The sequence below is a fragment of the Phalangium opilio genome, unplaced genomic scaffold (assembly GCF_054372755.1).
Source record: "Phalangium opilio isolate 3A_F unplaced genomic scaffold, DU_Popi_V2 ptg000043l_1, whole genome shotgun sequence".
In the NCBI taxonomy this organism is placed as follows: Eukaryota; Metazoa; Arthropoda; class Arachnida; order Opiliones; family Phalangiidae; genus Phalangium; species Phalangium opilio.
This window is the reverse complement of record NW_028324167.1, coordinates 3,209,306-3,235,283: the sequence shown is the minus strand read 5'-3', so window position 1 is coordinate 3,235,283 and position 25,978 is coordinate 3,209,306. Positions and strand designations below refer to the sequence as shown.

The 25,978-nt window shown below is 43.4% G+C and overlaps 53 non-coding genes across 53 annotated transcripts; all 53 read left to right on the top strand.

Moving 5' to 3' along the window:
- Positions 1–11: 11 nt before the first annotated feature.
- Positions 12–95, top strand: TRNAL-UAA (transfer RNA leucine (anticodon UAA)). Its single transcript has one exon. It is a non-coding gene; the product is annotated as a tRNA-Leu (tRNA).
- A 143-nt stretch (positions 96–238) lies between these two features.
- Positions 239–322, top strand: TRNAL-UAA (transfer RNA leucine (anticodon UAA)). Its single transcript has one exon. It is a non-coding gene; the product is annotated as a tRNA-Leu (tRNA).
- A 153-nt stretch (positions 323–475) lies between these two features.
- Positions 476–559, top strand: TRNAL-UAA (transfer RNA leucine (anticodon UAA)). Its single transcript has one exon. It is a non-coding gene; the product is annotated as a tRNA-Leu (tRNA).
- Positions 560–949: 390 nt separating this feature from the next.
- Positions 950–1,033, top strand: TRNAL-UAA (transfer RNA leucine (anticodon UAA)). The gene has a single exon. It is a non-coding gene; the product is annotated as a tRNA-Leu (tRNA).
- A 153-nt stretch (positions 1,034–1,186) lies between these two features.
- TRNAL-UAA (transfer RNA leucine (anticodon UAA)) lies at positions 1,187–1,270 on the top strand. Its single transcript has one exon. It is a non-coding gene; the product is annotated as a tRNA-Leu (tRNA).
- A 143-nt stretch (positions 1,271–1,413) lies between these two features.
- On the top strand, positions 1,414–1,497 carry TRNAL-UAA (transfer RNA leucine (anticodon UAA)). Its single transcript has one exon. It is a non-coding gene; the product is annotated as a tRNA-Leu (tRNA).
- Positions 1,498–1,650: 153 nt separating this feature from the next.
- On the top strand, positions 1,651–1,734 carry TRNAL-UAA (transfer RNA leucine (anticodon UAA)). The gene has a single exon. It is a non-coding gene; the product is annotated as a tRNA-Leu (tRNA).
- Positions 1,735–2,106: 372 nt separating this feature from the next.
- On the top strand, positions 2,107–2,190 carry TRNAL-UAA (transfer RNA leucine (anticodon UAA)). The gene has a single exon. It is a non-coding gene; the product is annotated as a tRNA-Leu (tRNA).
- A 153-nt stretch (positions 2,191–2,343) lies between these two features.
- On the top strand, positions 2,344–2,427 carry TRNAL-UAA (transfer RNA leucine (anticodon UAA)). Its single transcript has one exon. It is a non-coding gene; the product is annotated as a tRNA-Leu (tRNA).
- A 617-nt stretch (positions 2,428–3,044) lies between these two features.
- TRNAL-UAA (transfer RNA leucine (anticodon UAA)) lies at positions 3,045–3,128 on the top strand. The gene has a single exon. It is a non-coding gene; the product is annotated as a tRNA-Leu (tRNA).
- A 1,554-nt stretch (positions 3,129–4,682) lies between these two features.
- Positions 4,683–4,766, top strand: TRNAL-UAA (transfer RNA leucine (anticodon UAA)). Its single transcript has one exon. It is a non-coding gene; the product is annotated as a tRNA-Leu (tRNA).
- An 854-nt stretch (positions 4,767–5,620) lies between these two features.
- On the top strand, positions 5,621–5,704 carry TRNAL-UAA (transfer RNA leucine (anticodon UAA)). The gene has a single exon. It is a non-coding gene; the product is annotated as a tRNA-Leu (tRNA).
- A 153-nt stretch (positions 5,705–5,857) lies between these two features.
- Positions 5,858–5,941, top strand: TRNAL-UAA (transfer RNA leucine (anticodon UAA)). The gene has a single exon. It is a non-coding gene; the product is annotated as a tRNA-Leu (tRNA).
- A 143-nt stretch (positions 5,942–6,084) lies between these two features.
- TRNAL-UAA (transfer RNA leucine (anticodon UAA)) lies at positions 6,085–6,168 on the top strand. The gene has a single exon. It is a non-coding gene; the product is annotated as a tRNA-Leu (tRNA).
- A 617-nt stretch (positions 6,169–6,785) lies between these two features.
- On the top strand, positions 6,786–6,869 carry TRNAL-UAA (transfer RNA leucine (anticodon UAA)). Its single transcript has one exon. It is a non-coding gene; the product is annotated as a tRNA-Leu (tRNA).
- Positions 6,870–7,259: 390 nt separating this feature from the next.
- TRNAL-UAA (transfer RNA leucine (anticodon UAA)) lies at positions 7,260–7,343 on the top strand. The gene has a single exon. It is a non-coding gene; the product is annotated as a tRNA-Leu (tRNA).
- Positions 7,344–7,733: 390 nt separating this feature from the next.
- Positions 7,734–7,817, top strand: TRNAL-UAA (transfer RNA leucine (anticodon UAA)). Its single transcript has one exon. It is a non-coding gene; the product is annotated as a tRNA-Leu (tRNA).
- A 380-nt stretch (positions 7,818–8,197) lies between these two features.
- Positions 8,198–8,281, top strand: TRNAL-UAA (transfer RNA leucine (anticodon UAA)). Its single transcript has one exon. It is a non-coding gene; the product is annotated as a tRNA-Leu (tRNA).
- Positions 8,282–8,434: 153 nt separating this feature from the next.
- On the top strand, positions 8,435–8,518 carry TRNAL-UAA (transfer RNA leucine (anticodon UAA)). Its single transcript has one exon. It is a non-coding gene; the product is annotated as a tRNA-Leu (tRNA).
- A 143-nt stretch (positions 8,519–8,661) lies between these two features.
- Positions 8,662–8,745, top strand: TRNAL-UAA (transfer RNA leucine (anticodon UAA)). Its single transcript has one exon. It is a non-coding gene; the product is annotated as a tRNA-Leu (tRNA).
- Positions 8,746–10,167: 1,422 nt separating this feature from the next.
- On the top strand, positions 10,168–10,251 carry TRNAL-UAA (transfer RNA leucine (anticodon UAA)). The gene has a single exon. It is a non-coding gene; the product is annotated as a tRNA-Leu (tRNA).
- A 380-nt stretch (positions 10,252–10,631) lies between these two features.
- Positions 10,632–10,715, top strand: TRNAL-UAA (transfer RNA leucine (anticodon UAA)). The gene has a single exon. It is a non-coding gene; the product is annotated as a tRNA-Leu (tRNA).
- A 390-nt stretch (positions 10,716–11,105) lies between these two features.
- Positions 11,106–11,189, top strand: TRNAL-UAA (transfer RNA leucine (anticodon UAA)). Its single transcript has one exon. It is a non-coding gene; the product is annotated as a tRNA-Leu (tRNA).
- Positions 11,190–11,579: 390 nt separating this feature from the next.
- TRNAS-UGA (transfer RNA serine (anticodon UGA)) lies at positions 11,580–11,663 on the top strand. The gene has a single exon. It is a non-coding gene; the product is annotated as a tRNA-Ser (tRNA).
- A 380-nt stretch (positions 11,664–12,043) lies between these two features.
- On the top strand, positions 12,044–12,127 carry TRNAL-UAA (transfer RNA leucine (anticodon UAA)). The gene has a single exon. It is a non-coding gene; the product is annotated as a tRNA-Leu (tRNA).
- Positions 12,128–12,280: 153 nt separating this feature from the next.
- Positions 12,281–12,364, top strand: TRNAL-UAA (transfer RNA leucine (anticodon UAA)). The gene has a single exon. It is a non-coding gene; the product is annotated as a tRNA-Leu (tRNA).
- Positions 12,365–12,507: 143 nt separating this feature from the next.
- On the top strand, positions 12,508–12,591 carry TRNAL-UAA (transfer RNA leucine (anticodon UAA)). Its single transcript has one exon. It is a non-coding gene; the product is annotated as a tRNA-Leu (tRNA).
- Positions 12,592–14,013: 1,422 nt separating this feature from the next.
- On the top strand, positions 14,014–14,097 carry TRNAL-UAA (transfer RNA leucine (anticodon UAA)). Its single transcript has one exon. It is a non-coding gene; the product is annotated as a tRNA-Leu (tRNA).
- A 380-nt stretch (positions 14,098–14,477) lies between these two features.
- Positions 14,478–14,561, top strand: TRNAL-UAA (transfer RNA leucine (anticodon UAA)). Its single transcript has one exon. It is a non-coding gene; the product is annotated as a tRNA-Leu (tRNA).
- A 390-nt stretch (positions 14,562–14,951) lies between these two features.
- On the top strand, positions 14,952–15,035 carry TRNAL-UAA (transfer RNA leucine (anticodon UAA)). Its single transcript has one exon. It is a non-coding gene; the product is annotated as a tRNA-Leu (tRNA).
- Positions 15,036–15,425: 390 nt separating this feature from the next.
- On the top strand, positions 15,426–15,509 carry TRNAL-UAA (transfer RNA leucine (anticodon UAA)). The gene has a single exon. It is a non-coding gene; the product is annotated as a tRNA-Leu (tRNA).
- A 390-nt stretch (positions 15,510–15,899) lies between these two features.
- Positions 15,900–15,983, top strand: TRNAL-UAA (transfer RNA leucine (anticodon UAA)). Its single transcript has one exon. It is a non-coding gene; the product is annotated as a tRNA-Leu (tRNA).
- Positions 15,984–16,136: 153 nt separating this feature from the next.
- Positions 16,137–16,220, top strand: TRNAL-UAA (transfer RNA leucine (anticodon UAA)). The gene has a single exon. It is a non-coding gene; the product is annotated as a tRNA-Leu (tRNA).
- Positions 16,221–16,600: 380 nt separating this feature from the next.
- On the top strand, positions 16,601–16,684 carry TRNAL-UAA (transfer RNA leucine (anticodon UAA)). Its single transcript has one exon. It is a non-coding gene; the product is annotated as a tRNA-Leu (tRNA).
- Positions 16,685–16,837: 153 nt separating this feature from the next.
- On the top strand, positions 16,838–16,921 carry TRNAL-UAA (transfer RNA leucine (anticodon UAA)). Its single transcript has one exon. It is a non-coding gene; the product is annotated as a tRNA-Leu (tRNA).
- A 153-nt stretch (positions 16,922–17,074) lies between these two features.
- TRNAL-UAA (transfer RNA leucine (anticodon UAA)) lies at positions 17,075–17,158 on the top strand. Its single transcript has one exon. It is a non-coding gene; the product is annotated as a tRNA-Leu (tRNA).
- Positions 17,159–17,775: 617 nt separating this feature from the next.
- On the top strand, positions 17,776–17,859 carry TRNAL-UAA (transfer RNA leucine (anticodon UAA)). Its single transcript has one exon. It is a non-coding gene; the product is annotated as a tRNA-Leu (tRNA).
- A 153-nt stretch (positions 17,860–18,012) lies between these two features.
- On the top strand, positions 18,013–18,096 carry TRNAL-UAA (transfer RNA leucine (anticodon UAA)). The gene has a single exon. It is a non-coding gene; the product is annotated as a tRNA-Leu (tRNA).
- Positions 18,097–18,722: 626 nt separating this feature from the next.
- Positions 18,723–18,806, top strand: TRNAL-UAA (transfer RNA leucine (anticodon UAA)). Its single transcript has one exon. It is a non-coding gene; the product is annotated as a tRNA-Leu (tRNA).
- A 380-nt stretch (positions 18,807–19,186) lies between these two features.
- TRNAL-UAA (transfer RNA leucine (anticodon UAA)) lies at positions 19,187–19,270 on the top strand. Its single transcript has one exon. It is a non-coding gene; the product is annotated as a tRNA-Leu (tRNA).
- An 848-nt stretch (positions 19,271–20,118) lies between these two features.
- Positions 20,119–20,202, top strand: TRNAL-UAA (transfer RNA leucine (anticodon UAA)). The gene has a single exon. It is a non-coding gene; the product is annotated as a tRNA-Leu (tRNA).
- A 626-nt stretch (positions 20,203–20,828) lies between these two features.
- Positions 20,829–20,912, top strand: TRNAL-UAA (transfer RNA leucine (anticodon UAA)). The gene has a single exon. It is a non-coding gene; the product is annotated as a tRNA-Leu (tRNA).
- Positions 20,913–21,065: 153 nt separating this feature from the next.
- On the top strand, positions 21,066–21,149 carry TRNAL-UAA (transfer RNA leucine (anticodon UAA)). The gene has a single exon. It is a non-coding gene; the product is annotated as a tRNA-Leu (tRNA).
- Positions 21,150–21,766: 617 nt separating this feature from the next.
- Positions 21,767–21,850, top strand: TRNAL-UAA (transfer RNA leucine (anticodon UAA)). Its single transcript has one exon. It is a non-coding gene; the product is annotated as a tRNA-Leu (tRNA).
- Positions 21,851–22,003: 153 nt separating this feature from the next.
- On the top strand, positions 22,004–22,087 carry TRNAL-UAA (transfer RNA leucine (anticodon UAA)). The gene has a single exon. It is a non-coding gene; the product is annotated as a tRNA-Leu (tRNA).
- A 380-nt stretch (positions 22,088–22,467) lies between these two features.
- Positions 22,468–22,551, top strand: TRNAL-UAA (transfer RNA leucine (anticodon UAA)). The gene has a single exon. It is a non-coding gene; the product is annotated as a tRNA-Leu (tRNA).
- A 626-nt stretch (positions 22,552–23,177) lies between these two features.
- On the top strand, positions 23,178–23,261 carry TRNAL-UAA (transfer RNA leucine (anticodon UAA)). Its single transcript has one exon. It is a non-coding gene; the product is annotated as a tRNA-Leu (tRNA).
- A 380-nt stretch (positions 23,262–23,641) lies between these two features.
- Positions 23,642–23,725, top strand: TRNAL-UAA (transfer RNA leucine (anticodon UAA)). The gene has a single exon. It is a non-coding gene; the product is annotated as a tRNA-Leu (tRNA).
- Positions 23,726–24,115: 390 nt separating this feature from the next.
- TRNAL-UAA (transfer RNA leucine (anticodon UAA)) lies at positions 24,116–24,199 on the top strand. The gene has a single exon. It is a non-coding gene; the product is annotated as a tRNA-Leu (tRNA).
- A 153-nt stretch (positions 24,200–24,352) lies between these two features.
- TRNAL-UAA (transfer RNA leucine (anticodon UAA)) lies at positions 24,353–24,436 on the top strand. Its single transcript has one exon. It is a non-coding gene; the product is annotated as a tRNA-Leu (tRNA).
- Positions 24,437–24,579: 143 nt separating this feature from the next.
- TRNAL-UAA (transfer RNA leucine (anticodon UAA)) lies at positions 24,580–24,663 on the top strand. Its single transcript has one exon. It is a non-coding gene; the product is annotated as a tRNA-Leu (tRNA).
- A 380-nt stretch (positions 24,664–25,043) lies between these two features.
- On the top strand, positions 25,044–25,127 carry TRNAL-UAA (transfer RNA leucine (anticodon UAA)). Its single transcript has one exon. It is a non-coding gene; the product is annotated as a tRNA-Leu (tRNA).
- Positions 25,128–25,517: 390 nt separating this feature from the next.
- On the top strand, positions 25,518–25,601 carry TRNAL-UAA (transfer RNA leucine (anticodon UAA)). Its single transcript has one exon. It is a non-coding gene; the product is annotated as a tRNA-Leu (tRNA).
- The last annotated feature ends 377 nt before the right edge of the window (positions 25,602–25,978 follow it).

Below are 25,978 nucleotides of genomic sequence, written 5' to 3'. Positions count from 1 at the left end.
TTTCATAGCGTGTCAGGATGGCCGAGTGGTCTAGGGCGTCAGATTTAAGCTCTGATCCTCGTATGAGGGCGTGGGTTCGAACCCCACTTCTGACAACGAATTGTTTCATTTTAATATCATACTCAGGAAAGGGTTCTCTAGTTTGGCAACTAGGGAGGGACTTTATTCAGCATAGAACTTTGAGAGGTATTTCGGGGTTGTACTATAGCTTCATTTCAAGGAAAACAACTCAGAGCGTGTCAGGATGGCCGAGTGGTCTAAGGCGTCAGATTTAAGCTCTGATCCTCGTATGAGGGCGTGGGTTCGAACCCCACTTCTGATAATGAGTTATTTCATTTTAATAAAATATATCTCATACTCCGGAAAGGGTTCTCTAGTATGGCAACTAGGGAGTGGCTTCATGGAGCATAGAACTCTTGGAGGTATTTCAGGGTTGTACTATAGCTTCATTTTCAAGGGAAACGTTTCAGAGCGTGTCAGGATGGCCGAGTGGTCTAAGGCGTCAGATTTAATTTCTGATCCTCGTATGAGGGCGTGGGTTCGAACCCCACTTCTGACAACGAATTGTTTCATTTTAATAACATACATATCATACTCAGGAAAGGGTTCTCTAGTTTGGCAACTAGGCAGTGGCTTCATGGAGCATAGAACTCTGAGAGGTATTTCGGGGTTGTACTATAGCTTCATTTTCAAGGAAAACGTTTCAGAGCGTGTCAGGATGGCCGAGTGGTCTAAGGCGTCAGATTTAAGCTCTGATCCTCGTATGAGGGCGTGGGTTCGAACCGCACTTCTGATAACGAGTTATTTCATTTTAATAAAATATATCTCATACTCCGGAAAGGGTTCTCTAGTATGGCAACTAGGGAGTAACTTCATGGAGCATAGAACTCTTGGAGGTATTCCAGGGTTGTACTATAGCTTCATTTTCAAGGGAAACGTTTCAGAGCGTGTCAGGATGGCCGAGTGGTCTAAGGCGTCAGATTTAAGCTCTGATCCTCATATGAGGGCGTGGGTTCGAACCCCACTTCTGACAACGAATTGTTTCATTTTAATAACATACATATCATACTCAGGAAAGGGTTCTTTAGTTTGGCAACTAGGGAGTGGCTTCATGGAGCATAGAACTCTGAGAGGTATTTCGGGGTTGTACTATAGCTTCATTTTCAAGGAAAACGTTTCATAGCGTGTCAGGATGGCCGAGTGGTCTAGGGCGTCAGATTTAAGCTCTGATCCTCGTATGAGGGCGTGGGTTCGAACCCCACTTCTGACAACGAATTGTTTCATTTTAATATCATACTCAGGAAAGGGTTCTCTAGTTTGGCAACTAGGGAGGGACTTTATTCAGCATAGAACTTTGAGAGGTATTTCGGGGTTGTACTATAGCTTCATTTCAAGGAAAACAACTCAAAGCGTGTCAGGATGGCCGAGTGGTCTAAGGCGTCAGATTTAAGCTCTGATCCTCGTATGAGGGCGTGGGTTCGAACCCCACTTCTGACAACGAATTGTTTCATTTTAATAACATACATATCATACTCAGGAAAGGGTTCTCTAGTTTGGCAACTAGGGAGTGGCTTCATGGAGCATAGAACTCTGAGAGGTATTTCGGGGTTGTACTATAGCTTCATTTTCAAGGAAAACGTTTCATAGCGTGTCAGGATGGCCGAGTGGTCTAGGGCGTCAGATTTAAGCTCTGATCCTCGTATGAGGGCGTGGGTTCGAACCCCACTTCTGACAACGAATTGTTTCATTTTAATATCATACTCAGGAAAGGGTTCTCTAGTTTGGCAACTAGGGAAGGACTTTATTCAGCATAGAACTTTGAGAGGTATTTCGGGGTTGTACTATAGCTTCATTTTCAAGGGAAACGTTTCAGAGCGTGTCAGGATGGCCGAGTGGTCTAGGGCGTCAGATTTAAGCTCTGATCCTCGTATGAGGGCGTGGATTCGAAACCCACTTCTGACAACGTATTGTTTCATTTTAATATCATACTCAGGAAAGGGTTCTCTAGTTTGGCAACTAGGGAGTGGCTTCATGGAGCATAGAACTCTTGGAGGTATTTCAGGGTTGTACTATAGCTTCATTTTCAAGGGAAACGTTTCAGAGCGTGTCAGGATGGCCGAGTGGTCTAAGGCGTCAGATTTAAGCTCTGATCCTCGTATGAGGGCGTGGGTTCGAACCCCACTTCTGACAACGAATTGTTTCATTTTAATAACATACATATCATACTCAGGAAAGGGTTCTCTAGTTTGGCAACTAGGGAGTGGCTTCATGGAGCATAGAACTCTGAGAGGTATTTCGGGGTTGTACTATAGCTTCATTTTCAAGGGAAACGTTTCAGAGCGTGTCAGGATGGCCGAGTGGTCTAAGGCGTCAGATTTAAGCTCTGATCCTCGTATGAGGGCGTGGGTTCGAACCCCACTTCTGACAACGAATTGTTTCATTTTAATATCATACTCAGGAAAGGGTTCTCTAGTTTGGCAACTAGGGAGGGACTTTATTCAGCATAGAACTTTGAGAGGTATTTCGGGGTTGTACTATAGCTTCATTTCAAGGAAAACAACTCAAAGCGTGTCAGGATGGCCGAGTGGTCTAAGGCGTCCGATTTAAGCTCTGATCCTCGTATGAGGGCGTGGGTTCGAACCCAACTTCTGACAACGAATTGTTTCATTTTAATAACATACATATCATACTAAGGAAAGGGTTCTCTAGTTTGGCAACTAGGGAGTGGCTTTATGGAGCATAGAACTCTGAGAGGTATTTCGGGGTTGTACTATAGCTTCATTTTAAAGGAAAACGACTCAGAGCGTGTCAGGATGGCCGAGTGGTATAAGGCGTCAGATTTAAGCTCTGATCCTCGTATGAGGGCGTGGGTTCGAACCGCACTTCTGATAACGAGTTATTTCATTTTAATAAAATATATCTCATACTCCGGAAAGGGTTCTCTAGTATGGCAACTAGGGAGTGGCTTCATGGAGCATAGAACTCTTGGAGGTATTTCAGGGTTGTACTATAGCTTCATTTTCAAGGGAAACGTTTCAGAGCGTGTCAGGATGGCCGAGTGGTCTAAGGCGTCAGATTTAAGCTCTGATCCTCGTATGAGGGCGTGGGTTCGAACCCCACTTCTGACAACGAATTGTTTCATTTTAATAACATACATATCATACTCAGGAAAGGGTTCTCTAGTTTGGCAACTAGGGAGTGGCTTCATGGAGCATAGAACTCTGAGAGGTATTTCGGGGTTGTACTATAGCTTCATTTTCAAGGGAAACGTTTCAGAGCGTGTCAGGATGGCCGAGTGGTCTAAGGCGTCAGATTTAGCTCTGATCCTCGTATGAGGGCGTGGGTTCGAACCCCACTTCTGACAACGAATTGTTTCATTTTAATATCATACTCAGGAAAGGGTTCTCTAGTTTGGCAACTAGGGAGGGACTTTATTCAGCATAGAACTTTGAGAGGTATTTCGGGGTTGTACTATAGCTTCATTTCAAGGAAAACAACTCAAAGCGTGTCAGGATGGCCGAGTGGTCTAAGGCGTCCGATTTAAGCTCTGATCCTCGTATGAGGGCGTGGGTTCGAACCCAACTTCTGACAACGAATTGTTTCATTTTAATAACATACATATCATACTAAGGAAAGGGTTCTCTAGTTTGGCAACTAGGGAGTGGCTTTATGGAGCATAGAACTCTGAGAGGTATTTCGGGGTTGTACTATAGCTTCATTTTAAAGGAAAACGACTCAGAGCGTGTCAGGATGGCCGAGTGGTATAAGGCGTCAGATTTAAGCTCTGATCCTCGTATGAGGGCGTGGGTTCGAACCGCACTTCTGATAACGAGTTATTTCATTTTAATAAAATATATCTCATACTCCGGAAAGGGTTCTCTAGTATGGCAACTAGGGAGTGGCTTCATGGAGCATAGAACTCTTGGAGGTATTTCAGGGTTGTACTATAGCTTCATTTTCAAGGGAAACGTTTCAGAGCGTGTCAGGATGGCCGAGTGGTCTAGGGCGTCAGATTTAAGCTCTGATCCTCGTATGAGGGCGTGGAATCGAAACCCACTTCTGACAACGTATTGTTTCATTTTAATATCATACTCAGGAAAGGACTCTCTAGTTTGGCAACTAGGGAGGGACTTTATTCAGCATAGAACTTTGAGAGGTATTTCGGGGTTGTACTATAGCTTCATTTCAAGGAAAACAACTCAAAGCGTGTCAGGATGGCCGAGTGGTCTAAGGCGTCCGATTTAAGCTCTGATCCTCGTATGAGGGCGTGGGTTCGAACCCAACTTCTGACAACGAATTGTTTCATTTTAATAACATACATATCATACTAAGGAAAGGGTTCTCTAGTTTGGCAACTAGGGAGTGGCTTTATGGAGCATAGAACTCTGAGAGGTATTTCGGGGTTGTACTATAGCTTCATTTTAAAGGAAAACGACTCAGAGCGTGTCAGGATGGCCGAGTGGTATAAGGCGTCAGATTTAAGCTCTGATCCTCGTATGAGGGCGTGGGTTCGAACCGCACTTCTGATAACGAGTTATTTCATTTTGATAAAATATATCTCATACTCCGGAAAGGGTTCTCTAGTATGGCAACTAGGGAGTGGCTTCATGGAGCATAGAACTCTTGGAGGTATTTCAGGGTTGTACTATAGCTTCATTTTCAAGGGAAACGTTTCAGAGCGTGTCAGGATGGCCGAGTGGTCTAAGGCGTCAGATTTAATTTCTGATCCTCGTATGAGGGCGTGGGTTCGAACCCCACTTCTGACAACGAATTGTTTCATTTTAATAACATACATATCATACTCAGGAAAGGGTTCTCTAGTTTGGCAACTAGGGAGTGGCTTCATGGAGCATAGAACTCTGAGAGGTATTTCGGGGTTGTACTATAGCTTCATTTTCAAGGGAAACGTTTCAGAGCGTGTCAGGATGGCCGAGTGGTCTAAGGCGTCAGATTTAAGCTCTGATCCTCGTATGAGGGCGAGGGTTCGAACCCCACTTCTGACAACGAATTGTTTCATTTTAATATCATACTCAGGAAAGGGTTCTCTAGTTTGGCAACTAGGGAGGGACTTTATTCAGCATAGAACTTTGAGAGGTATTTCGGGGTTGTACTATAGCTTCATTTCAAGGAAAACAACTCAAAGCGTGTCAGGATGGCCGAGTGGTCTAAGGCGTCAGAATTAAGCTCTGATCCTCGTATGAGGGCGTGGGTTCGAACCGCACTTCTGATAACGAGTTATTTCATTTTAATAAAATATATCTCATACTCCGGAAAGGGTTCTCTAGTTTGGCAACTAGGGAGTGGCTTCATGGAGCATAGAACTCTGAGAGGTATTTCGGGGTTGTATTATAGCTTCATTTTCAAGGAAAACGTTTCAGAGCGTGTCAGGATGGCCGAGTGGTCTAAGGCGTTAGATTTAAGTTCTGATCCTCGTATGAGGGCGTGGGTTCGAACCGCACTTCTGATAACGAGTTATTTCATTTTAATAAAATATATCTCATACTCCGGAAAGGGTTCTCTAGTATGGCAACTAGGGAGTAACTTCATGGAGCATAGAACTCTTGGAGGTATTCCAGGGTTGTACTATAGCTTCATTTTCAAGGGAAACGTTTCAGAGCGTGTCAGGATGGCCGAGTGGTCTAAGGCGTCAGATTTAAGCTCTGATCCTCGTATGAGGGCGTGGGTTCGAACCCCACTTCTGACAACGAATTGTTTCATTTTAATAACATACATATCATACTCAGGAAAGGGTTCTCTAGTTTGGCAACTAGGGAGTGGCTTCATGGAGCATAGAACTCTGAGAGGTATTTCGGGGTTGTACTATAGCTTCATTTTCAAGGAAAACGTTTCATAGCGTGTCAGGATGGCCGAGTGGTCTAGGGCGTCAGATTTAAGCTCTGATCCTCGTATGAGGGCGTGGGTTCGAACCCCACTTCTGACAACGAATTGTTTCATTTTAATATCATACTCAGGAAAGGGTTCTCTAGTTTGGCAACTAGGGAGGGACTTTATTCAGCATAGAACTTTGAGAGGTATTTCGGGGTTGTACTATAGCTTCATTTCAAGGAAAACAACTCAAAGCGTGTCAGGATGGCCGAGTGGTTTAAGGCGTCAGATTTAAGCTCTGATCCTCGTATGAGGGCGTGGGTTCGAACCCCACTTCTGATAACGAGTTATTTCATTTTAATAAAATATATCTCATACTCCGGAAAGGGTTCTCTAGTATGGCAACTAGGGAGTGGCTTCATGGAGCATAGAACTCTTGGAGGTATTTCAGGGTTGTACTATAGCTTCATTTTCAAGGGAAACGTTTCAGAGCGTGTAAGGATGGCCGAGTGGTCTAGGGCGTCAGATTTAAGCTCTGATCCTCGTATGAGGGCGTGGATTCGAAACCCACTTCTGACAACGAATTGTTTCATTTTAATATCATACTCAGGAAAGGGTTCTCTAGTTTGGCAACTAGGGAGGGACTTTATTCAGCATAGAACTTTGAGAGGTATTTCGGGGTTGTACTATAGCTTCATTTCAAGGAAAACAACTCAAAGCGTGTCAGGATGGCCGAGTGGTCTAAGGCGTCAGAATTAAGCTCTGATCCTCGTATGAGGGCGTGGGTTCGAACCGCACTTCTGATAACGAGTTATTTCATTTTAATAAAATATATCTCATACTCCGGAAAGGGTTCTCTAGTATGGCAACTAGGGAGTGGCTTCATGGAGCATAGAACTCTTGGAGGTATTTCAGGGTTGTACTATAGCTTCATTTTCAAGGGAAACGTTTCAGAGCGTGTCAGGATGGCCGAGTGGTCTAAGGCGTCAGATTTAATTTCTGATCCTCGTATGAGGGCGTGGGTTCGAACCCCACTTCTGACAACGAATTGTTTCATTTTAATAACATACATATCATACTCAGGAAAGGGTTCTCTAGTTTGGCAACTAGGCAGTGGCTTCATGGAGCATAGAACTCTGAGAGGTATTTCGGGGTTGTACTATAGCTTCATTTTCAAGGAAAACGTTTCAGAGCGTGTCAGGATGGCCGAGTGGTCTAAGGCGTCAGATTTAAGCTCTGATCCTCGTATGAGGGCGTGGGTTCGAACCGCACTTCTGATAACGAGTTATTTCATTTTAATAAAATATATCTCATACTCCGGAAAGGGTTCTCTAGTATGGCAACTAGGGAGTAACTTCATGGAGCATAGAACTCTTGGAGGTATTCCAGGGTTGTACTATAGCTTCATTTTCAAGGGAAACGTTTCAGAGCGTGTCAGGATGGCCGAGTGGTCTAAGGCGTCAGATTTAAGCTCTGATCCTCATATGAGGGCGTGGGTTCGAACCCCACTTCTGACAACGAATTGTTTCATTTTAATAACATACATATCATACTCAGGAAAGGGTTCTCTAGTTTGGCAACTAGGCAGTGGCTTCATGGAGCATAGAACTCTGAGAGGTATTTCGGGGTTGTACTATAGCTTCATTTTCAAGGAAAACGTTTCAGAGCGTGTCAGGATGGCCGAGTGGTCTAAGGCGTCAGATTTAAGCTCTGATCCTCGTATGAGGGCGTGGGTTCGAACCGCACTTCTGATAACGAGTTATTTCATTTTAATAAAATATATCTCATACTCCGGAAAGGGTTCTCTAGTATGGCAACTAGGGAGTAACTTCATGGAGCATAGAACTCTTGGAGGTATTTCGGGGTTGTACTATAGCTTCATTTTCAAGGAAAACGTTTCATAGCGTGTCAGGATGGCCGAGTGGTCTAGGGCGTCAGATTTAAGCTCTGATCCTCGTATGAGGGCGTGGGTTCGAACCCCACTTCTGACAACGAATTGTTTCATTTTAATATCATACTCAGGAAAGGGTTCTCTAGTTTGGCAACTAGGGAGGGACTTTATTCAGCATAGAACTTTGAGAGGTATTTCGGGGTTGTACTATAGCTTCATTTCAAGGAAAACAACTCAAAGCGTGTCAGGATGGCCGAGTGGTCTAGGGCGTCAGATTTAAGCTCTGATCCTCGTATGAGGGCGTGGGTTCGAACCGCACTTCTGATAACGAGTTATTTCATTTTAATAAAATATATCTCATACTCCGGAAAGGGTTCTCTAGTATGGCAACTAGGGAGTAACTTCATGGAGCATAGAACTCTTGGAGGTATTCCAGGGTTGTACTATAGCTTCATTTTCAAGGGAAACGTTTCAGAGCGTGTCAGGATGGCCGAGTGGTCTAAGGCGTCAGATTTAAGCTCTGATCCTCATATGAGGGCGTGGGTTCGAACCCCACTTCTGACAACGAATTGTTTCATTTTAATAACATACATATCATACTCAGGAAAGGGTTCTTTAGTTTGGCAACTAGGGAGTGGCTTCATGGAGCATAGAACTCTGAGAGGTATTTCGGGGTTGTACTATAGCTTCATTTTCAAGGAAAACGTTTCATAGCGTGTCAGAATGGCCGAGTGGTCTAGGGCGTCAGATTTAAGCTCTGATCCTCGTATGAGGGCGTGGGTTCGAACCCCACTTCTGACAACGAATTGTTTCATTTTAATATCATACTCAGGAAAGGGTTCTCTAGTTTGGCAACTAGGGAGGGACTTTATTCAGCATAGAACTTTGAGAGGTATTTCGGGGTTGTACTATAGCTTCATTTCAAGGAAAACAACTCAAAGCGTGTCAGGATGGCCGAGTGGTCTAAGGCGTCAGATTTAAGCTCTGATCCTCGTATGAGGGCGTGGGTTCGAACCCCACTTCTGATAACGAGTTATCTGGGAGCACGGCAGTGCTCCCAGCCAAGTCGAGCACTGACACCCTTTTCTCGAAGCAACTCACGACACTTTTAAGCCCACTGTAACTTCGTGATGGGTATAGGTAAAAGTCTGAAATTTTGCTTGCCCCGAGGACTGTCAATCCTAGCTATAGTTTCCAAATTTCAAGTTCCTACCCTATATACTTTTCGAAATATCGAAGGTGAAATTTACCTTATTTTGTCACTCACTCACTCACTCACCGATCATCAAAATTCTAAGGTACTTCTAGGGTAGATAGAAACTTAAAATTCAGGATTTAGTTTTCATTTATTTTATAAAGCACAGAAAAATTAAAACATCCCGAAATTTTTATAAAATTGTTCTTTAGTTCTTTATTTTAAAACTAGATGGCGCTGCCGTCTTTTCAACAGAAATAGTGTGTGTTCTTGACGAAAGGACGTAATGGTCCAAAGTTAACCGAAAGTTAAATATATATTAAAGCTAATAAGAGTAGTAGTTTAAAAGAAATGTGTCGTAACTGATGCTACATTCTTATATTAGGATATCGCGTACAATCTTTATTACATATTCTCTGCGGGTCGAAAGGGGTAATTCAGCGTAAATAAGGACAAACGTTATATTGGCAAACGAAGTACCACGAGAGGGTCTTGTTTTAATATAACTACTATACCGAAGTATAACGAGAGGGTCTACAAAAAGAAGTGAGATCCTATGAAAAACATTAACATGTACAAAAATGGGCCAAGCCTCGCCTCGTGCCCTTTCCGCCGTAAAACGTTCTGAGATCCCATGTAGAGCCAAGTCTGCCTTTTGTTCTCATTCAATCGCCAATTGTACAATTATGTTATAAATTAAGTCCTTTTCCTAATTAATAACCAATATTCTTTGACTCTATCATAATTATACATCTTTGTTCGTATCAAAAATATCGTGACTTGGCAAGCGCAGGTCATCCCCTTCGATTATTTTAAAATCGGCAAGGATTTAGTGAATATCCCTTCGACTTCCTTTTAATATTACTTACCTGCGATTGCCAAGTCACGATATTTTTGATACGAACAAAGATGTATAATTATGATAGAGTCAAAGAATATTGGTTATTAATTAGGAAAAGGACTTAATTTATAACATAATTGTACAATTGGCGATTGAATGAGAACAAAAGGCAGACTTGGCTCTACATGGGATCTCAGAACGTTTTACGGCGGAAAGGGCACGAGGCGAGGCTTGGCCCATTTTTGTACATGTTAATGTTTTTCATAGGATTTCATTTTAATTAAATATATCTCATACTCCGGAAAGGGTTCTCTAGTATGGCAACTAGGGAGTGGCTTCATGGAGCATAGAACTCTTGGAGGTATTTCAGGGTTGTACTATAGCTTCATTTTCAAGGGAAACGTTTCAGAGCGTGTCAGGATGGCCGAGTGGTCTAGGGCGTCAGATTTAAGCTCTGATCCTCGTATGAGGGCGTGGGTTCGAACCCCACTTCTGACAACGAATTGTTTCATTTTAATATCATACTCAGGAAAGGGTTCTCTAGTTTGGCAACTAGGGAGGGACTTTATTCAGCATAGAACTTTGAGAGGTATTTCGGGGTTGTACTATAGCTTCATTTCAAGGAAAACAACTCAAAGCGTGTCAGGATGGCCGAGTGGTCTAAGGCGTCAGAATTAAGCTCTGATCCTCGTATGAGGGCGTGGGTTCGAACCGCACTTCTGATAACGAGTTATTTCATTTTAATAAAATATATCTCATACTCCGGAAAGGGTTCTCTAGTATGGCAACTAGGGAGTGGCTTCATGGAGCATAGAACTCTTGGAGGTATTTCAGGGTTGTACTATAGCTTCATTTTCAAGGGAAACGTTTCAGAGCGTGTCAGGATGGCCGAGTGGTCTAAGGCGTCAGATTTAATTTCTGATCCTCGTATGAGGGCGTGGGTTCGAACCCCACTTCTGACAACGAATTGTTTCATTTTAATAACATACATATCATACTCAGGAAAGGGTTCTCTAGTTTGGCAACTAGGCAGTGGCTTCATGGAGCATAGAACTCTGAGAGGTATTTCGGGGTTGTACTATAGCTTCATTTTCAAGGAAAACGTTTCAGAGCGTGTCAGGATGGCCGAGTGGTCTAAGGCGTCAGATTTAAGCTCTGATCCTCGTATGAGGGCGTGGGTTCGAACCGCACTTCTGATAACGAGTTATTTCATTTTAATAAAATATATCTCATACTCCGGAAAGGGTTCTCTAGTATGGCAACTAGGGAGTAACTTCATGGAGCATAGAACTCTTGGAGGTATTCCAGGGTTGTACTATAGCTTCATTTTCAAGGGAAACGTTTCAGAGCGTGTCAGGATGGCCGAGTGGTCTAAGGCGTCAGATTTAAGCTCTGATCCTCATATGAGGGCGTGGGTTCGAACCCCACTTCTGACAACGAATTGTTTCATTTTAATAACATACATATCATACTCAGGAAAGGGTTCTCTAGTTTGGCAACTAGGCAGTGGCTTCATGGAGCATAGAACTCTGAGAGGTATTTCGGGGTTGTACTATAGCTTCATTTTCAAGGAAAACGTTTCAGAGCGTGTCAGGATGGCCGAGTGGTCTAAGGCGTCAGATTTAAGCTCTGATCCTCGTATGAGGGCGTGGGTTCGAACCGCACTTCTGATAACGAGTTATTTCATTTTAATAAAATATATCTCATACTCCGGAAAGGGTTCTCTAGTATGGCAACTAGGGAGTAACTTCATGGAGCATAGAACTCTTGGAGGTATTTCGGGGTTGTACTATAGCTTCATTTTCAAGGAAAACGTTTCATAGCGTGTCAGGATGGCCGAGTGGTCTAGGGCGTCAGATTTGAGCTCTGATCCTCGTATGAGGGCGTGGGTTCGAACCCCACTTCTGACAACGAATTGTTTCATTTTAATATCATACTCAGGAAAGGGTTCTCTAGTTTGGCAACTAGGGAGGGACTTTATTCAGCATAGAACTTTGAGAGGTATTTCGGGGTTGTACTATAGCTTCATTTCAAGGAAAACAACTCAAAGCGTGTCAGGATGGCCGAGTGGTCTAGGGCGTCAGATTTAAGCTCTGATCCTCGTATGAGGGCGTGGGTTCGAACCGCACTTCTGATAACGAGTTATTTCATTTTAATAAAATATATCTCATACTCCGGAAAGGGTTCTCTAGTATGGCAACTAGGGAGTAACTTCATGGAGCATAGAACTCTTGGAGGTATTCCAGGGTTGTACTATAGCTTCATTTTCAAGGGAAACGTTTCAGAGCGTGTCAGGATGGCCGAGTGGTCTAAGGCGTCAGATTTAAGCTCTGATCCTCATATGAGGGCGTGGGTTCGAACCCCACTTCTGACAACGAATTGTTTCATTTTAATAACATACATATCATACTCAGGAAAGGGTTCTTTAGTTTGGCAACTAGGGAGTGGCTTCATGGAGCATAGAACTCTGAGAGGTATTTCGGGGTTGTACTATAGCTTCATTTTCAAGGAAAACGTTTCATAGCGTGTCAGAATGGCCGAGTGGTCTAGGGCGTCAGATTTAAGCTCTGATCCTCGTATGAGGGCGTGGGTTCGAACCCCACTTCTGACAACGAATTGTTTCATTTTAATATCATACTCAGGAAAGGGTTCTCTAGTTTGGCAACTAGGGAGGGACTTTATTCAGCATAGAACTTTGAGAGGTATTTCGGGGTTGTACTATAGCTTCATTTCAAGGAAAACAACTCAAAGCGTGTCAGGATGGCCGAGTGGTCTAAGGCGTCAGATTTAAGCTCTGATCCTCGTATGAGGGCGTGGGTTCGAACCCCACTTCTGATAACGAGTTATCTGGGAGCACGGCAGTGCTCCCAGCCAAGTCGAGCACTGACACCCTTTTCTCGAAGCAACTCACGACACTTTTAAGCCCACTGTAACTTCGTGATGGGTATAGGTAAAAGTCTGAAATTTTGCTTGCCCCGAGGACTGTCAATCCTAGCTATAGTTTCCAAATTTCAAGTTCCTACCCTATATACTTTTCGAAATATCGAAGGTGAAATTTACCTTATTTTGTCACTCACTCACTCACTCACCGATCATCAAAATTCTAAGGTACTTCTAGGGTAGATAGAAACTTAAAATTCAGGATTTAGTTTTCATTTATTTTATAAAGCACAGAAAAATTAAAACATCCCGAAATTTTTATAAAATTGTTCTTTAGTTCTTTATTTTAAAACTAGATGGCGCTGCCGTCTTTTCAACAGAAATAGTGTGTGTTCTTGACGAAAGGACGTAATGGTCCAAAGTTAACCGAAAGTTAAATATATATTAAAGCTAATAAGAGTAGTAGTTTAAAAGAAATGTGTCGTAACTGATGCTACATTCTTATATTAGGATATCGCGTACAATCTTTATTACATATTCTCTGCGGGTCGAAAGGGGTAATTCAGCGTAAATAAGGACAAACGTTATATTGGCAAACGAAGTACCACGAGAGGGTCTTGTTTTAATATAACTACTATACCGAAGTATAACGAGAGGGTCTACAAAAAGAAGTGAGATCCTATGAAAAACATTAACATGTACAAAAATGGGCCAAGCCTCGCCTCGTGCCCTTTCCGCCGTAAAACGTTCTGAGATCCCATGTAGAGCCAAGTCTGCCTTTTGTTCTCATTCAATCGCCAATTGTACAATTATGTTATAAATTAAGTCCTTTTCCTAATTAATAACCAATATTCTTTGACTCTATCATAATTATACATCTTTGTTCGTATCAAAAATATCGTGACTTGGCAAGCGCAGGTCATCCCCTTCGATTATTTTAAAATCGGCAAGGATTTAGTGAATATCCCTTCGACTTCCTTTTAATATTACTTACCTGCGATTGCCAAGTCACGATATTTTTGATACGAACAAAGATGTATAATTATGATAGAGTCAAAGAATATTGGTTATTAATTAGGAAAAGGACTTAATTTATAACATAATTGTACAATTGGCGATTGAATGAGAACAAAAGGCAGACTTGGCTCTACATGGGATCTCAGAACGTTTTACGGCGGAAAGGGCACGAGGCGAGGCTTGGCCCATTTTTGTACATGTTAATGTTTTTCATAGGATTTCATTTTAATTAAATATATCTCATACTCCGGAAAGGGTTCTCTAGTATGGCAACTAGGGAGTGGCTTCATGGAGCATAGAACTCTTGGAGGTATTTCAGGGTTGTACTATAGCTTCATTTTCAAGGGAAACGTTTCAGAGCGTGTCAGGATGGCCGAGTGGTCTAGGGCGTCAGATTTAAGCTCTGATCCTCGTATGAGGGCGTGGGTTCGAACCCCACTTCTGACAACGAATTGTTTCATTTTAATATCATACTCAGGAAAGGGTTCTCTAGTTTGGCAACTAGGGAGGGACTTTATTCAGCATAGAACTTTGAGAGGTATTTCGGGGTTGTACTATAGCTTCATTTCAAGGAAAACAACTCAAAGCGTGTCAGGATGGCCGAGTGGTCTAAGGCGTCAGAATTAAGCTCTGATCCTCGTATGAGGGCGTGGGTTCGAACCGCACTTCTGATAACGAGTTATTTCATTTTAATAAAATATATCTCATACTCCGGAAAGGGTTCTCTAGTATGGCAACTAGGGAGTGGCTTCATGGAGCATAGAACTCTTGGAGGTATTTCAGGGTTGTACTATAGCTTCATTTTCAAGGGAAACGTTTCAGAGCGTGTCAGGATGGCCGAGTGGTCTAAGGCGTCAGATTTAATTTCTGATCCTCGTATGAGGGCGTGGGTTCGAACCCCACTTCTGACAACGAATTGTTTCATTTTAATAACATACATATCATACTCAGGAAAGGGTTCTCTAGTTTGGCAACTAGGCAGTGGCTTCATGGAGCATAGAACTCTGAGAGGTATTTCGGGGTTGTACTATAGCTTCATTTTCAAGGAAAACGTTTCAGAGCGTGTCAGGATGGCCGAGTGGTCTAAGGCGTCAGATTTAAGCTCTGATCCTCGTATGAGGGCGTGGGTTCGAACCGCACTTCTGATAACGAGTTATTTCATTTTAATAAAATATATCTCATACTCCGGAAAGGGTTCTCTAGTATGGCAACTAGGGAGTAACTTCATGGAGCATAGAACTCTTGGAGGTATTCCAGGGTTGTACTATAGCTTCATTTTCAAGGGAAACGTTTCAGAGCGTGTCAGGATGGCCGAGTGGTCTAAGGCGTCAGATTTAAGCTCTGATCCTCATATGAGGGCGTGGGTTCGAACCCCACTTCTGACAACGAATTGTTTCATTTTAATAACATACATATCATACTCAGGAAAGGGTTCTTTAGTTTGGCAACTAGGGAGTGGCTTCATGGAGCATAGAACTCTGAGAGGTATTTCGGGGTTGTACTATAGCTTCATTTTCAAGGAAAACGTTTCATAGCGTGTCAGGATGGCCGAGTGGTCTAAGGCGTCAGAATTAAGCTCTGATCCTCGTATGAGGGCGTGGGTTCGAACCGCACTTCTGATAACGAGTTATTTCATTTTAATAAAATATATCTCATACTCCGGAAAGGGTTCTCTAGTATGGCAACTAGGGAGTGGCTTCATGGAGCATAGAACTCTTGGAGGTATTTCAGGGTTGTACTATAGCTTCATTTTCAAGGGAAACGTTTCAGAGCGTGTCAGGATGGCCGAGTGGTCTAAGGCGTCAGATTTAATTTCTGATCCTCGTATGAGGGCGTGGGTTCGAACCCCACTTCTGACAACGAATTGTTTCATTTTAATAACATACATATCATACTCAGGAAAGGGTTCTCTAGTTTGGCAACTAGGCAGTGGCTTCATGGAGCATAGAACTCTGAGAGGTATTTCGGGGTTGTACTATAGCTTCATTTTCAAGGAAAACGTTTCAGAGCGTGTCAGGATGGCCGAGTGGTCTAAGGCGTCAGATTTAAGCTCTGATCCTCGTATGAGGGCGTGGGTTCGAACCGCACTTCTGATAACGAGTTATTTCATTTTAATAAAATATATCTCATACTCCGGAAAGGGTTCTCTAGTATGGCAACTAGGGAGTAACTTCATGGAGCATAGAACTCTTGGAGGTATTCCAGGGTTGTACTATAGCTTCATTTTCAAGGGAAACGTTTCAGAGCGTGTCAGGATGGCCGAGTGGTCTAAGGCGTCAGATTTAAGCTCTGATCCTCATATGAGGGCGTGGGTTCGAACCCCACTTCTGACAACGAATTGTTTCATTTTAATAACATACATATCATACTCAGGAAAGGGTTCTTTAGTTTGGCAACTAGGGAGTGGCTTCATGGAGCATAGAACTCTGAGAGGTATTTCGGGGTTGTACTATAGCTTCATTTTCAAGGAAAACGTTTCATAGCGTGTCAGGATGGCCGAGTGGTCTAGGGCGTCAGATTTAAGCTCTGATCCTCGTATGAGGGCGTGGGTTCGAACCCCACTTCTGACAACGAATTGTTTCATTTTAATATCATACTCAGGAAAGGGTTCTCTAGTTTGGCAACTAGGGAGGGACTTTATTCAGCATAGAACTTTGAGAGGTATTTCGGGGTTGTACTATAGCTTCATTTCAAGGAAAACAACTCAAAGCGTGTCAGGATGGCCGAGTGGTCTAAGGCGTCAGAATTAAGCTCTGATCCTCGTATGAGGGCGTGGGTTCGAACCGCACTTCTGATAGCGAGTTGTTTCATTTTAATAAAATATATCTCATACTCCGGAAAGGGTTCTCTAGTATGGCAACTAGGGAGTGGCTTCATGGAGCATAGAACTCTTGGAGGTATTTCAGGGTTGTACTATAGCTTCATTTTCAAGGGAAACGTTTCAGAGCGTGTCAGGATGGCCGAGTGGTCTAAGGCGTCAGATTTAAGCTCTGATCCTCGTATGAGGGCGTGGGTTCGAACCCCACTTCTGACAACGAATTGTTTCATTTTAATAACATACATATCATACTCAGGAAAGGGTTCTCTAGTTTGGCAACTAGGGAGTGGCTTCATGGAGCATAGAACTCTGAGAGGTATTTCGGGGTTGTACTATAGCTTCATTTTCAAGGGAAACGTTTCAGAGCGTGTCAGGATGGCCGAGTGGTCTAAGGCGTCAGATTTAAGCTCTGATCCTCGTATGAGGGCGTGGGTTCGAACCCCACTTCTGACAACGAATTGTTTCATTTTAATAACATACATATCATACTCAGGAAAGGGTTCTCTAGTTTGGCAACTAGGGAGTGGCTTCATGGAGCATAGAACTCTGAGAGGTATTTCGGGGTTGTACTATAGCTTCATTTTCAAGGGAAACGTTTCAGAGCGTGTCAGGATGGCCGAGTGGTCTAAGGCGTCAGATTTAAGCTCTGATCCTCGTATGAGGGCGTGGGTTCGAACCCCACTTCTGATAACGAGTTATTTCATTTTAATAAAATATATCTCATACTCCGGAAAGGGTTCTCTAGTATGGCAACTAGGGAGTGGCTTCATGGAGCATAGAACTCTTGGAGGTATTTCAGGGTTGTACTATAGCTTCATTTTCAAGGGAAACGTTTCAGAGCGTGTCAGGATGGCCGAGTGGTCTAGGGCGTCAGATTTAAGCTCTGATCCTCGTATGAGGGCGTGGATTCGAAACCCACTTCTGACAACGTATTGTTTCATTTTAATATCATACTCAGGAAAGGGTTCTCTAGTTTGGCAACTAGGGAGGGACTTTATTCAGCATAGAACTTTGAGAGTTATTTCGGGGTTGTACTATAGCTTCATTTCAAGGAAAACAACTCAAAGCGTGTCAGGATGGCCGAGTGGTCTAAGGCGTCAGAATTAAGCTCTGATCCTCGTATGAGGGCGTGGGTTCGAACCGCACTTCTGATAGCGAGTTGTTTCATTTTAATAAAATATATCTCATACTCCGGAAAGGGTTCTCTAGTATGGCAACTAGGGAGTGGCTTCATGGAGCATAGAACTCTTGGAGGTATTTCAGGGTTGTACTATAGCTTCATTTTCAAGGGAAACGTTTCAGAGCGTGTCAGGATGGCCGAGTGGTCTAAGGCGTCAGATTTAAGCTCTGATCCTCGTATGAGGGCGTGGGTTCGAACCCCACTTCTGACAACGAATTGTTTCATTTTAATAACATACATATCATACTCAGGAAAGGGTTCTCTAGTTTGGCAACTAGGGAGTGGCTTCATGGAGCATAGAACTCTGAGAGGTATTTCGGGGTTGTACTATAGCTTCATTTTCAAGGGAAACGTTTCAGAGCGTGTCAGGATGGCCGAGTGGTCTAAGGCGTCAGATTTAAGCTCTGATCCTCGTATGAGGGCGTGGGTTCGAACCCCACTTCTGACAACGAATTGTTTCATTTTAATAACATACATATCATACTCAGGAAAGGGTTCTCTAGTTTGGCAACTAGGGAGGGACTTTATTCAGCATAGAACTTTGAGAGGTATTTCGGGGTTGTACTATAGCTTCATTTCAAGGAAAACAACTCAAAGCGTGTCAGGATGGCCGAGTGGTCTAAGGCGTCCGATTTAAGCTCTGATCCTCGTATGAGGGCGTGGGTTCGAACCCAACTTCTGACAACGAATTGTTTCATTTTAATAACATACATATCATACTAAGGAAAGGGTTCTCTAGTTTGGCAACTAGGGAGTGGCTTTATGGAGCATAGAACTCTGAGAGGTATTTCGGGGTTGTACTATAGCTTCATTTTTAAGGAAAACGACTCAGAGCGTGTCAGGATGGCCGAGTGGTCTAAGGCGTCAGATTTAAGCTCTGATCCTCGTATGAGGGCGTGGGTTCGAACCGCACTTCTGATAACGAGTTATTTCATTTTAATAAAATATATCTCATACTCCGGAAAGGGTTCTCTAGTATGGCAACTAGGGAGTGGCTTCATGGAGCATAGAACTCTGAGAGGTATTTCGGGGTTGTACTATAGCTTCATTTTCAAGGAAAACGTTTCAGAGCGTGTCAGGATGGCCGAGTGGTCTAGGGCGTCAGATTTAAGCTCTGATCCTCGTATGAGGGCGTGGGTTCGAACCCCACTTCTGACAACGAATTGTTTCATTTTAATATCATACTCAGGAAAGGGTTCTCTAGTTTGGCAACTAGGGAGGGACTTTATTCAGCATAGAACTTTGAGAGGTATTTCGGGGTTGTACTATAGCTTCATTTCAAGGAAAACAACTCAAAGCGTGTCAGGATGGCCGAGTGGTCTAAGGCGTCAGAATTAAGCTCTGATCCTCGTATGAGGGCGTGGGTTCGAACCGCACTTCTGATAACGAGTTATTTCATTTTAATAAAATATATCTCATACTCCGGAAAGGGTTCTCTAGTATGGCAACTAGGGAGTGGCTTCATGGAGCATAGAACTCTGAGAGGTATTTCGGGGTTGTACTATAGCTTCATTTTCAAGGAAAACGTTTCAGAGCGTGTCAGGATGGCCGAGTGGTCTAGGGCGTCAGATTTAAGCTCTGATCCTCGTATGAGGGCGTGGGTTCGAACCCCACTTCTGACAACGAATTGTTTCATTTTAATATCATACTCAGGAAAGGGTTCTCTAGTTTGGCAACTAGGGAGGGACTTTATTCAGCATAGAACTTTGAGAGGTATTTCGGGGTTGTACTATAGCTTCATTTCAAGGAAAACAACTCAAAGCGTGTCAGGATGGCCGAGTGGTCTAAGGCGTCAGAATTAAGCTCTGATCCTCGTATGAGGGCGTGGGTTCGAACCGCACTTCTGATAACGAGTTATTTCATTTTAATAAAATATATCTCATACTCCGGAAAGGGTTCTCTAGTATGGCAACTAGGGAGTGGCTTCATGGAGTATAGAACTCTTGGAGGTATTTCAGGGTTGTACTATAGCTTCATTTTCAAGGGAAACGTTTCAGAGCGTGTCAGGATGGCCGAGTGGTCTGAGGCGTCAGATTTAATTTCTGATCCTCGTATGAGGGCGTGGGTTCGAACCCCACTTCTGACAACGAATTGTTTCATTTTAATAACATACATATCATACTCAGGAAAGGGTTCTCTAGTTTGGCAACTAGGGAGTGGCTTCATGGAGCATAGAACTCTGAGAGGTATTTCGGGGTTGTACTATAGCTTCATTTTCAAGGAAAACGAGCGTGTCAGGATGGCCGAGTGGTCTAAGGCGTCAGATTTAAGCTCTGATCCTCGTATGAGGGCGTGGGTTCGAACCGCACTTCTGATAACGAGTTATTTCATTTTAATAAAATATATCTCATACTCCGGAAAGGGTTCTCTAGTATGGCAACTAGGGAGTAACTTCATGGAGCATAGAACTCTTGGAGGTATTCCAGGGTTGTACTATAGCTTCATTTTCAAGGGAAACGTTTCAGAGCGTGTCAGGATGGCCGAGTGGTCTAAGGCGTCAGATTTAAGCTCTGATCCTCGTATGAGGGCGTGGGTTCGAACCCCACTTCTGACAACGAATTGTTTCATTTTAATAACATACATATCATACTCAGGAAAGGGTTCTCTAGTTTGGCAACTAGGGAGGGACTTTATTCAGCATAGAACTTTGAGAGGTATTTCGGGGTTGTACTATAGCTTCATTTCAAGGAAAACAACTCAAAGCGTGTCAGGATGGCCGAGTGGTCTAAGGCGTCCGATTTAAGCTCTGATCCTCGTATGAGGGCGTGGGTTCGAACCCAACTTCTGACAACGAATTGTTTCATTTTAATAACATACATATCATACTAAGGAAAGGGTTCTCTAGTTTGGCAACTAGGGAGTGGCTTTATGGAGCATAGAACTCTGAGAGGTATTTCGGGGTTGTACTATAGCTTCATTTTAAAGGGAAACGACTCAGAGCGTGTCAGGATGGCCGAGTGGTCTAAGGCGTCAGATTTAAGCTCTGATCCTCGTATGAGGGCGTGGGTTCGAACCGCACTTCTGATAACGAGTTATTTCATTTTAATAAAATATATCTCATACTCCGGAAAGGGTTCTCTAGTATGGCAACTAGGGAGTGGCTTCATGGAGCATAGAACTCTTGGAGGTATTTCAGGGTTGTACTATAGCTTCATTTTCAAGGGAAACGTTTCAGAGCGTGTCAGGATGGCCGAGTGGTCTAAGGCGTCAGATTTAAGCTCTGATCCTCGTATGAGGGCGTGGGTTCGAACCCCACTTCTGACAACGAATTGTTTCATTTTAATAACATACATATCATACTCAGGAAAGGGTTCTCTAGTTTGGCAACTAGGGAGTGGCTTCATGGAGCATAGAACTCTGAGAGGTATTTCGGGGTTGTACTATAGCTTCATTTTCAAGGAAAACGTTTCAGAGCGTGTCAGGATGGCCGAGTGGTCTAGGGCGTCAGATTTAAGCTCTGATCCTCGTATGAGGGCGTGGGTTCGAACCCCACTTCTGACAACGAATTGTTTCATTTTAATATCATACTCAGGAAAGGGCTCTCTAGTTTGGCAACTAGGGAGGGACTTTATTCAGCATAGAACTTTGAGAGGTATTTCGGGGTTGTACTATAGCTTCATTTCAAGGAAAACAACTCAAAGCGTGTCAGGATGGCCGAGTGGTCTAAGGCGTCAGAATTAAGCTCTGATCCTCGTATGAGGGCGTGGGTTTGAACCGCACTTCTGATAACGAGTTATTTCATTTTAATAAAATATATCTCATACTCCGGAAAGGGTTCTCTAGTATGGCAACTAGGGAGTGGCTTCATGGAGCATAGAACTCTTGGAGGTATTTCAGGGTTGTACTATAGCTTCATTTTCAAGGGAAACGTTTCAGAGCGTGTCAGGATGGCCGAGTGGTCTAAGGCGTCAGATTTAAGCTCTGATCCTCGTATGAGGGCGTGGGTTCGAACCGCACTTCTGATAACGAGTTATTTCATTTTAATAAAATATATCTCATACTCCGGAAAGGGTTCTCTAGTATGGCAACTAGGGAGTGGCTTCATGGAGCATAGAACTCTTGGAGGTATTTCAGGGTTGTACTATAGCTTCATTTTCAAGGGAAACGTTTCAGAGCGTGTCAGGATGGCCGAGTGGTCTAAGGCGTCAGATTTAAGCTCTGATCCTCGTATGAGGGCGTGGGTTCGAACCCCACTTCTGACAACGAATTGTTTCATTTTAATAACATACATATCATACTCAGGAAAGGGTTCTCTAGTTTGGCAACTAGGGAGTGGCTTCATGGAGCATAGAACTCTGAGAGGTATTTCGGGGTTGTACTATAGCTTCATTTTCAAGGAAAACGTTTCAGAGCGTGTCAGGATGGCCGAGTGGTCTAGGGCGTCAGATTTAAGCTCTGATCCTCGTATGAGGGCGTGGGTTCGAACCCCACTTCTGACAACGAATTGTTTCATTTTAATATCATACTCAGGAAAGGGTTCTCTAGTTTGGCAACTAGGGGGGGACTTTATTCAGCATAGAACTTTGAGAGGTATTTCGGGGTTGTACTATAGCTTCATTTCAAGGAAAACAACTCAAAGCGTGTCAGGATGGCCGAGTGGTCTAAGGCGTCAGAATTAAGCTCTGATCCTCGTATGAGGGCGTGGGTTCGAACCGCACTTCTGATAACGAGTTATTTCATTTTAATAAAATATATCTCATACTCCGGAAAGGGTTCTCTAGTTTGGCAACTAGGGAGTGGCTTCATGGAGCATAGAACTCTTGGAGGTATTTCAGGGTTGTACTATAGCTTCATTTTCAAGGGAAACGTTTCAGAGCGTGTCAGGATGGCCGAGTGGTCTAAGGCGTCAGATTTAATTTCTGATCCTCGTATGAGGGCGTGGGTTCGAACCCCACTTCTGACAACGAATTGTTTCATTTTAATAACATACATATCATACTCAGGAAAGGGTTCTCTAGTTTGGCAACTAGGGAGGGACTTTATTCAGCATAGAACTTTGAGAGGTATTTCGGGGTTGTACTATAGCTTCATTTCAAGGAAAACAACTCAAAGCGTGTCAGGATGGCCGAGTGGTCTAAGGCGTCCGATTTAAGCTCTGATCCTCGTATGAGGGCGTGGGTTCGAACCCAACTTCTGACAACGAATTGTTTCATTTTAATAACATACATATCATACTCAGGAAAGGGTTCTCTAGTTTGGCAACTAGGGAGTGGCTTCATGGAGCATAGAACTCTGAGAGGTATTTCGGGGTTGTACTATAGCTTCATTTTCAAGGAAAACGTTTCAGAGCGTGTCAGGATGGCCGAGTGGTCTAAGGCGTCAGATTTAAGCTCTGATCCTCGTATGAGGGCGTGGTTTCGAACCGCACTTCTGATAACGAGTTATTTCATTTTAATAACATACATATCATACTCAGGAAAGGGTTCTCTAGTTTGGCAACTAGGGAGTGGCTTCATGGAGCATAGAACTCTAAGAGGTATTTCGGGGTTGTACTATAGCTTCATTTTCAAGGAAAACGTTTCAGAGCGTGTCAGGATGGCCGAGTGGTCTAGGGCGTCAGATTTAAGCTCTGATCCTCGTATGAGGGCGTGGGTTCGAACCCCACTTCTGACAACGAATTGTTTCATTCTAATATCATACTCAGGAAATTGTTCTCTAGTTTGGCAACTAGGGAGGGACTTTATTCAGCATAGAACTTTGAGAGGTATTTCGGGGTTGTACTATAGCTTCATTTCAAGGAAAACAACTCAAAGCGTGTCAGGATGGCCGAGTGGTCTAAGGCGTCAGAATTAAGCTCTGATCCTCGTATGAGGGCGTGGGTTCGAACCGCACTTCTGATAACGAGTTATTTCATTTTAATAAAATATATCTCATACTCCGGAAAGGGTTCTCTAGTATGGCAACTAGGGAGTGGCTTCATGGAGCATAGAACTCTTGGAGGTATTTCAGGGTTGTACTATAGCTTCATTTTCAAGGGAAACGTTTCAGAGCGTGTCAGGATGGCCGAGTGGTCTAAGGCGTCAGATTTAATTTCTGATCCTCGTATGAGGGCGTGGGTTCGAACCCCACTTCTGACAACGAATTGTTTCATTTTAATAACATACATATCATACTCAGGAAAGGGTTCTCTAGTTTGGCAACTAGGGAGTGGCTTCATGGAGCATAGAACTCTGAGAGGTATTTCGGGGTTGTACTATAGCTTCATTTTCAAGGAAAACGTTTCAGAGCGTGTCAGGATGGCCGAGTGGTCTAAGGCGTCAGATTTAAGCTCTGATCCTCGTATGAGGGCGTGGGTTCGAACCGCACTTCTGATAACGATTTATTTCATTTTAATAAAATATATCTCATACTCCGGAAAGGGTTCTCTAGTATGGCAACTAGGGAGTAACTTCATGGAGCATAGAACTCTTGGAGGTATTCCAGGGTTGTACTATAGCTTCATTTTCAAGGGAAACGTTTCAGAGCGTGTCAGGATGGCCGAGTGGTCTAAGGCGTCAGATTTAAGCTCTGATCCTCGGATGAGGGCGTGGGTTCGAACCCCACTTCTGACAACGAATTGTTTCATTTTAATAACATACATATCATACTCAGGAAAGGGTTCTCTAGTTTGGCAACTAGGGAGTGGCTTCATGGAGCATAGAACTCTGAGAGGTATTTCGGGGTTGTACTATAGCTTCATTTTCAAGGAAAACGTTTCATAGCGTGTCAGGATGGCCGAGTGGTCTAGGGCGTCAGATTTAAGCTCTGATCCTCGTATGAGGGCGTGGGTTCGAACCCCACTTCTGACAACGAATTGTTTCATTTTAATATCATACTCAGGAAAGGGTTCTCTAGTTTGGCAACTAGGGAGGGACTTTATTCAGCATAGAACTTTGAGAGGTATTTCGGGGTTGTACTATAGCTTCATTTCAAGGAAAACAACTCAAAGCGTGTCAGGATGGCCGAGTGGTCTAAGGCGTCAGATTTAAGCTCTGATCCTCGTATGAGGGCGTGGGTTCGAGCCCCACTTCTGATAACGAGTTATTTCATTTTAATAAAATATATCTCATACTCCGGAAATGGTTCTCTAGTATGGCAACTAGGGAGTGGCTTCATGGAGCATAGAACTCTTGGAGGTATTTCAGGGTTGTACTATAGCTTCATTTTCAAGGGAAACGTTTCAGAGCGTGTCAGGATGGCCGAGTGGTCTAGGGCGTCAGATTTAAGCTCTGATCCTCGTATGAGGGCGTGGATTCGAAACCCACTTCTGACAACGTATTGTTTCATTTTAATATCATACTCAGGAAAGGGTTCTCTAGTTTGGCAACTAGGGAGGGACTTTATTCAGCATAGAACTTTGAGAGGTATTTCGGGGTTGTACTATAGCTTCATTTCAAGGAAAACAACTCAAAGCGTGTCAGGATGGCCGAGTGGTCAAAGGCGTCAGATTTAAGCTCTGATCCTCGTATGAGGGCGTGGGTTCGAACCCCACTTCTGACAACGAATTGTTTCATTTTAATAACATACATATCATACTAAGGAAAGGGTTCTCTAGTTTGGCAACTAGGGAGTGGCTTTATGGAGCATAGAACTCTGAGAGGTATTTCGGGGTTGTACTATAGCTTCATTTTAAAGGAAAACGACTCAGAGCGTGTCAGGATGGCCGAGTGGTCTAAGGCGTCAGATTTAAGCTCTGATACCCGTATGAGGGCGAGGGTTCGAACCACACTTCTGACAACGAATTATTTCATTTTAATAAAATATATCTCATACTCAGTAAAGTGTTCTCTAGTATGTCAACTAGGGAGTGGCTTCATGGAGCATAGAACTCTGAGAGGTGTTTCGGGGTTGCACTATTGCTTCATTTTCAAGGAAAACGTCTCAGTGCGTGTCAGGATGGCCGAGTGGTCTAAGGCGTCAGATTTAAGCTCTGATCCTCGTATGAGGGCGTGGGTTCGAACCCCACTTCTGACAACGAATTGTTTCATTTTAATATCATACTCAGGAAAGGGTTCTCTAGTTTGGCAACTAGGGAGGGACTTTATTCAGCATAGAACTTTGAGAGGTATTTCGGGGTTGTACTATAGATTCATTTCAAGAAAAACAACTCAAGCGTGTAAGGATGGCCGAGTGGTCTAAGGCGTCAGATTTAAGCTCTGATCCCCGTATGAGGGCGTGGGTTCGAACCACACTTCTGACAACGAATTATATCATTTTAATAAAATATATCTCATACTCAGGAAAGGGTTCTCTAGTATGGACACTAGGGAGTGGCTTCATGGAGCATAGAACTCTGAGAGGTATTTCAGGGTTGTACTATAGCTTCATTTTCAAGGGAAACGTTTCAGAGC